The sequence below is a fragment of the Pteronotus mesoamericanus genome, unplaced genomic scaffold (genome assembly GCF_021234165.1).
Source record: "Pteronotus mesoamericanus isolate MK-2021 breed Mesoamerican mustached bat unplaced genomic scaffold, CSHL_Meso_final contig_40, whole genome shotgun sequence".
NCBI lineage: Eukaryota > Metazoa > Chordata > Mammalia > Chiroptera > Mormoopidae > Pteronotus > Pteronotus mesoamericanus.
In genome coordinates, this window is record NW_026555150.1 from 11,438,027 (window position 1) to 11,445,982 (window position 7,956).

The 7,956-nt window shown below is 37.1% G+C and overlaps 1 pseudogene; it reads right to left on the bottom strand.

Moving 5' to 3' along the window:
* Positions 1-4,225: 4,225 nt before the first annotated feature.
* LOC129073307 (diamine acetyltransferase 1-like) lies at positions 4,226-4,905 on the bottom strand (annotated as a pseudogene).
* Between the last annotated feature and the right edge of the window lie 3,051 nt (positions 4,906-7,956).

The window sequence follows — 7,956 nt, forward strand, 5'->3', positions numbered from 1 at the left end:
CTTACCAGAAGGACAAGAGGATAAAAAGAAATCCAATAGCAATATGGTCCCTCTACTATTAATAAAATAATTCATAAGGTAATTGTCCAAGTTCACCAAAATGACACATAGATATTCTTAGCTCCAGAATCACATATCCAAATGCCTGCAGGTGGGCTAATGCACAGGTTTAGCAATTCCCAATTAGGGCTGTCCTGTACTAGGAATTAGAGCAACCACACCCATCAATGCCAGAGATAGGGCAGCAATTACTGAGCCTAAAACATCCAGGGTGGATCAAAATTGTAATTCAGGTAGAAATTAGTTTGAAAGTTCATCCTGAGGGCAAGTTTCATGAAGCTTACTGCAGGTATAGGCTTTGGGCTGCTGCATCCGTATTTGGAGTAGTAGTCCCTCGAAAACACTCTCTAGACTTCACAAGCATTTCCTTCTCCTATGGATGGATGCAACTCCACTGGAGGCACAAATGTTTACTTATCAATTATCTCCTATCCCGACATCATTATCCTTTTTTCAAGGTACAGCTTCCTGTTCATGCCCATACTTCACCTGCAGTCCATCTCTGGGAGAGTCAGTGAGCAGCTGTGGCCTTCCTGCTGTGTCCCAGGTATTCAGCGAATTTCTAAAACCTGAGCTTCTACTGGATACATAGATTTAAAAGTGAATTCTTTGAGGATCCTCCTAGGTTACAGGGGGTAGAATGTGAAGGAGTTAGGCTAGGAAATATGTATCTTAACAGTATTCTTGCAGTTTGTTCTGATTCAACAGATCAGCAGGCAAGACCCTGGATTAGGTTTTGTCCCAGCACTTACATTTCCAACTTATTCCAGTTTTATCAACCTTCATTGATCTTCTACTCTTTTTGAATTTGTGTAATATAAGATGAAGAATTGTGGGCTTTTACAAGGCCCCAGAAACCAATCAGTAAGTGGTTTCCTGAAACAGAAATCCCTTTTAAAGGACTCCAGTACAAGTTCACTTGACACTTTCCTGGCCACCCCTTCCCACACCTCATATAAGGTGGAACCCACCATCTCACCAGGCAGCCATTCCAACCCCTATTACCTCCATTAATAACCCTGGTGGCCAAAAAGATCTCCTTCATCCCACTGATTTCAGATATTCCCATGTTATAACCTGGACTCACTGTGGGAAATTGGTAACATGTAAACAAAAACTGTTTAAAATATTTGCAAAGTTTTCTGTTTAAAAGTACTTTGTTTTTAAAGTGATGCTGTCTCTCACAGAAAACTGTTTGTAGACATTCTTTTGCTAAAGTAGTTTGTAGTCATTCCCCTGGGGTGTGTATCTTCTACTTTGGCAATGATCTCAGAATCCTTGCTACAAAAGGCCAAGCAAAATCCTAAATCCCTTCCAGTGTCTTTGGACCAACAGATATATTGGTGGTCAGCTGCAGAGGCCACCTTGGAAACTGAAATCAATCTGCTTTAGCCTCTGCATTTTAACAGCATTTTCTTAAATTGTTCTTCACTATTGCTAGTTGCTGTAAGGCACCTTCTATTGAAAGGAAAATTTATGCATGTAAACCCCAAGAAACACTTGTCTAGCACAGGCCCTTGGAATCATAAATTAATATCAAATGGGGGAATAGAAAAGAGAAAATTTTGTGGATGGAAAGAATTCCCCCTTTTACCTTGCAAGAGTCATCAGCAAGACCTTGACTTAAACTGGTATAAAATAATACTGGTAATTCATTTATCAGGATTGAATTAAAAACTCCTGAGAGTCAGAAAGTGCTCCTTGGGGAGACAAAAGGAATGTTAAACCACTCCAGGGGGAACCACTTAACAATTGGAGGGATGTGGAGAAGTCTCCAAAGAATGGTCCCCTGGAAGTAAATGAAGTGGGTGACACAGAGGAGGTCTAGTAAACAGGTTGAAAGCATTGTAGAACAAGGAATGGCTCAGGATAATAAAATCAGTTAGCATTGAGGGTATGGGTCTCTACATGTAGCTCCAGCTCTGCAGGGGTCTAGGCAAATCAATCCAGCAGAGAACAGAAAGTGTCAGTCCAGTCCCAGGTACTGATGTATTCCTAGGGAAGGTGAAATTTTTGATAATCAATGTAGGAATTTGGGGCACCAGGCCATAAGTCTGACTTATAATAGATGAGACTGAAGAGAAATGCAAGTCTGGAATAAAATAACTTAAATTGCTGCTAGGATTTCTGCTTCAACAGCAACAGTTCAGGAAAAAGAAAGCAGAGCTTGCAGGTGGTAGGGAAGAGGGGTCAGTTGCCTTTGCTAGAGGTGTTTTTTTTTTTTTCTTTTTAAAGTCCAGGAATAGAGTGAGACATGGGGCTAACCCTAATTGCATTCCTCAAAATCCTGTTGTGCTCCATACAAACAAACTTAAAAACTTGGACTTTTACATTTTATTTTCTCCAACAATAAAAGTTACCAAAACTGACTTTCAGAGCACATATACAGAAGATATAACCAAGTAAATGACCATATAAGAAACAGAAAATTTTCAATGAGCAATTCTCCCCCAAAACACAAAATCCAAATTGTTTCATAGATAAATTCTACCAGATGTTTTTAATTTATATACTTTTTAAAATTTGAGGACATTTTTACATTTACAAAAAATTTGCAAAGATAGTACAGAGTTCCCAAATACCCTACACCAGTCTTCCCCAGTTTTTAACATCTTACATTAATATTGTGTATTTGTTAAATTAGCCAATATTGAAACATTATTAACTAAAGTCTATATTTTATTCAAATTTCCAAGTTTTTAACTATATGTCCTTTTTCAATTCCATGATATTCTAGCCAGAATATCTCATTATATCTAGCTGTCATCTTTCCTTAGGCTACTCTTGGCTATCTTGCTTTCTCAGACTTTCCTTGTTTTTGATGGTCTTGGAAGTTTTGAGGAGTACGTGTCAAGTATTTTGCAGATTATCTCTTGATAGGGATTTCTCTGAAGTTTTTCTCACAATTAGACTGGATTTAGAGGCTTTTAGAAGAAAACCCACAGAGGTAAAGTGTCATTCACATCATGTTATATCAAGTGTACATGGTATAATTATGACTCAGCATTGTAGATGTTAACTTTGACTAATTGGCTGGGGTAGTCTTTGTAAGGTTTCTCTACTGCAAATTTACCCTCCTGTCCCATACCTTTTCATCCCGTACTTCTTGAAAGGAAGTCATTATAAACAGCCCATGCTTAATGAGTGAGGATTACCTTGAGGGTGAAGTCTCTATATAACTTGTTTGGATTTCTTCAGCACAGGAGATCTGTCATGTCTTTCTCACATAATTATTTTTATTCAATTATTTATTTGTATGAATATGAACTCATGGATATTTATTTCAAATTTTGGGTTACTAATTATTTTAGTAACTTCATTTTGTTGTTAATTTGTTCCAACTTTAGCCATTGGGAACTTTTTTTAGTTGGCTCCCATGTCCCTTTGATATACCTCCATCATCTTAGGGATTTTCCCCCTTACTTTTTGGCACTACAAGATGTTTCAGGCTCATTTCACATAATTTCTGCTGCATCCTGAAGTCAGCAATTTCTCCAAGAGCCCCCAATTCCTCCTGATGGAGAATAATATTAGAAACAACTGTCTGGATGCTGGGTGTGCTAGCTGCTCCTGGAGTATCATTGCTGCTAGGCCCTCTCACTTGCAAGAAAAAGCAAATATATTTATGTGTAATAACCAGTATATATACACATATTTATAAATATTTCTATATGTAACCATCTGTATCTAAAACTAAACATGAGTTCATACCAGTGTCATCAACTTTAATTCATTAGTACATGGGTCATTCTAACCTCTTTTTCTTGTGTATCTGTAAATTCCCAATGAATAGAAAAAAAACACCTGGCTTCCACCACACACCATTTACTTAATTTATTGTTCAACAACAGTATACGTGTATAGCAGTATTAGAATTGTTACCCTTGACTTCCATGGGACAAAACTTTACTAACTAGAATACAATGCTTATATACATTTTCTTTAGCATTTAATCTTACAAATTCTACTCATTTTCTTTTTTGAAATCAAAGAGTAGTTTATTAAAAAAATAATCAAAACAGAAACTCTATGTACCAGTGTGTACATTGTACACATTTAAATGACTCACAAGAATGAAGTTTTCTTATATACATTAAAATCACACCACCCTGTTGTTCATCAAAAGATGTTCAAGGGTAAATCAGACTCCAACTACATTGCTATTTTAAAGAGACCACATTTCAAACATGCAACAATTCCACTGGTAATAAAACTTTGGAATGGGTGCTCATTCTATTATCTCACTACAAACATGATAGAAAGCAAGATAAGTTGAGAACTTTTCCTAAAATAGAATGGAAGGTGTAGTCTGCACCAGCACTCCTCACTCCTCTGCTGCTGTTTTTAGCAAGCACTCTTTGTCGATCTTGAAGAATCTCCATCCCTCCTCACTGGGGAGGTCAGAAGCACCTCTTTTTCTGTAGAAGTTGATAGGTGATTCATTCCATTCTGCTACCAGGAAGTTCAGGATACTGCAGCAACATTTCATTGCAACTTGGCTTAGATTCTTCAGAATCTCTGATCCTATCCCAAAGCCTCTAAAATCATTCATTACGAAGAAGTCCTCAAGATACAAGAGTTTGCCAATCCATGAGTCAGTCATAGGTAAAATAGCACATGGCGAAGCCAACAATGTTGTGTCCTTTTGAAGTGCTGTGCTCCTTGGATACTTCTGCCACTAGACAGTGGTAGAAGGGGTGCTCTCTTAAACCATCTTCCAACAGATCTTTTTTGGTTAATATTACTTGTTCTTCCATGTACTCATATTTAGCCAGTTCCTTGGTTAGCCACAGGATGTCAACTGCAGTCAGCAGCTGTGACCGGGCGGATCACGAATTTAGCCATTTTTGTCTTTTCTTCTCTTCCCTTTGTGGACAAGGCCCCTGCACTTGAACAACAGGAAAAAGTTGTTCTTCATTCATTTCATGTGAACTTCCTTTACTCAGTCAGGCCGGCACCATGACCCGGGGAGCCTCAGTAAGCGGCAGAAACACTTGACCAGACCAGAACGGGGAATGCCCCCAAATTCTACTCATTTTCAAAGTTACTTATGTTAGCTTCTTTTTCCCACTCTCTTCAATGAAGTTGTTTCATATACAGATAATACAGCTACAGTCTCATGTCACAGTGTGCATTCCTTTCTGCATTCTCCTGACAAACTAAGTGATTTTTCATTTGCATATATTAAGATTCATTATGTGTCATAAAATTTTATAAGTTTTGACAAATGCAGCAGCATGTCATATATTCACCATTACAGTGTCACACAAAGTAGTTTCACCACCCTAATAAATACCTTGTGCTTCAACTATCCAACACTTTCTAGTTTTCTGGTTTTTATATGACATGTATAGGTGTAGTTATTATTTTTTGTTTGTGTTTGGTATCCCTCTTGCTTGGTATTCTCTAAGTTTCTTGGTCTGAGATTTACATCTATAATATAGTTTGGAAAGACCTTATTGTTAGCATGTCAAATTCTTCTTCTATTCCATTCTCTTCTCCCTCACGTATTCCAATTGTGCTTAATGGTGTAGTAATTCTAGAAGTATTTCTTTTAAAGCTACAAATAGAACAAATATATCCACTATCATCTCTATTACTTCACATTATTTGAGGGTACTTTATAGTGCAAATAGACAAGGGTGAGAAGAAAAACATTGAAAAGGAGAAGCTGAAGTTTTTATTTTTCACAGATTGTATGATTGTATACCTTAAAACAGCAAAACAAGTACATGTAAATTATTGAAATTAGTAAGGAAGACCTTTTACTTTTTCCTTCCTCTTCTCTTGGACATGGTAGTGTGGCTGAGATTTACAAGGTGACAAGACTGAGGAGCCAGTGAGCTGAAGAAATGGCACTGTGGTCATGGGCTTAGGAGGGCATCAGCATGGTCAGGAGATTGATTATATACAAGAGTATTGATCATGTCTCTGTCTCTCAGTGTTAGAGAAGTGATTTGTAAATACAGAAAGAAGAAATGATGCAAAGAATCCTTGAATTTTGGATTTAAATTGGAGATATTGATGTATATTTATCACATGTGTGCACAACATGCATACATAGAAATATATGTGTGGTGTTGTATACATACACATATGTAGAATAAAGTATTTGCAAGCTTTCTCTGCTAGAGTGCACAGATCTTGGTTTCTAAATATGATTCCTATCTAAAAGGAATCAGGTACATGCAAAAGAAAAAAAATGGACTACCATCTTATACCATATATAAAAAGTAACTCAGCATGGATTAAAGACTCTAATATAAGACTCAAAACCATAAAATTCTTAGAAGAAAATATTAGTAGTAAGCTCCTTGACAGATCATCACAATGATACTTTTAATCTGATACTAAACACAAAAGCAACAAAAGAAAAAATAAGGAAATAAAGGAAAAAATAAACAAATGGGACTACATCAAATTAAAAAGCTTCTGCACAGCAAAAGAAACAAAAAACTGAAAATGGAACCAACTGCATGGGAGAACATATTTCCCAATAATACATTTGGCTAGGGTTTAATATCCAAAATATATAAAGAACTCACATGACTCTATACCAGGAAGACAAGGAATCCAACTAAAAAATGAGCAAAGATCCTGAACAGACACTTCTCCAAGGAGGACATAGAGAAGGCACATAGACATATGAAAAAATGTTCAACATCACTAGCCAGTAGAGAGATGCAAATTAGAACCACAATGAGATATCACTTCACACCTGCCAAAATGGCAATCATTAACACATCAACAAGCAACAAGTGCTGGTGAGTATGTGGAGAAAAGGGAACCTTAGTGCACTGTTGGTGGGAATGCAGATTGATGCAGCCACTGTGGAAAACAGTATTGAATTGCCTCAAAAAATTAAAAATGGAGCTGCTTTATAATCCAGCAAATCTACTGCTGGTAATATGACCTAAGAATCCTGAAACACCAATTCAAAATAAAAATCATGCACCCCTATGTTTATAGCAGCGCTGTTTACAATCGCCAAGAGTTGGAAACAGCCTAAGTGCCCATCAGTAGATGAATGGATCAAAAAACTGGTACATTCACACAATGGATTACTACAATTATACACAGCAGAAGAAATTCCTACCTTTTGTGACAGTGTGGATGGAACTGGAGACTATTATACTAAGTGAAATAAGTCAATCAGTGGAAGACAAATATTATATAGTCTTACTTATAAGAGGAATCTAATGAACAAAATAAACCAATGAGCAAAATAGAACCACAGGCATTGAATCATGGAATAGACTGACAGCAGTAAGAAGGGAGAGAGGAGGTGGGGAGTGTTTGAAAGAGGGTGAAGGGATTAGTCAAAGAACATATATGAAGAACATGTGGACATGGACAATGATGTGGGGATTGTCTACAGAAGTGGGGGACAAGCTGGGTGGAGGGAGGCAAAAGGCTAAAAAATTGGGAAAACTGTAACAGTATAAACAATAATAAAAATAAAAAATAAACAAGTGAGGCTATAGAAAACTAAAAAACTTCTGCATAGTAAAGGAAACCATTAATGAAATGAAAAGACAACCTGCATAATGGGAGAAAATAATTGCAATCTGTTATCCAAAATATATGAAGAGTTCAAACAACTCAATATCAAAACAAAAAAATTCAATTAAAAGTGGACAGAAGATCTGAATACTTTTCCCAAAAGAGACATATAGATAGCCAATAGGTAAATAAAAATATGCAGAATATCATTAATCATCAGGGAAATGCCAATCAAAACCACAATGTGCCCTGGCTGGTGTGTCTCAGTGGATTAAGCGCTGGCCTGTGAACCGAAGGATCACCAATGTGATTCCCAGTCAGGGCACATGCCTGGGTTGCGGGCCAGGTCCCCAGTATGAGGCACGTGAAAGGCAACCACACATTGATGTTTCC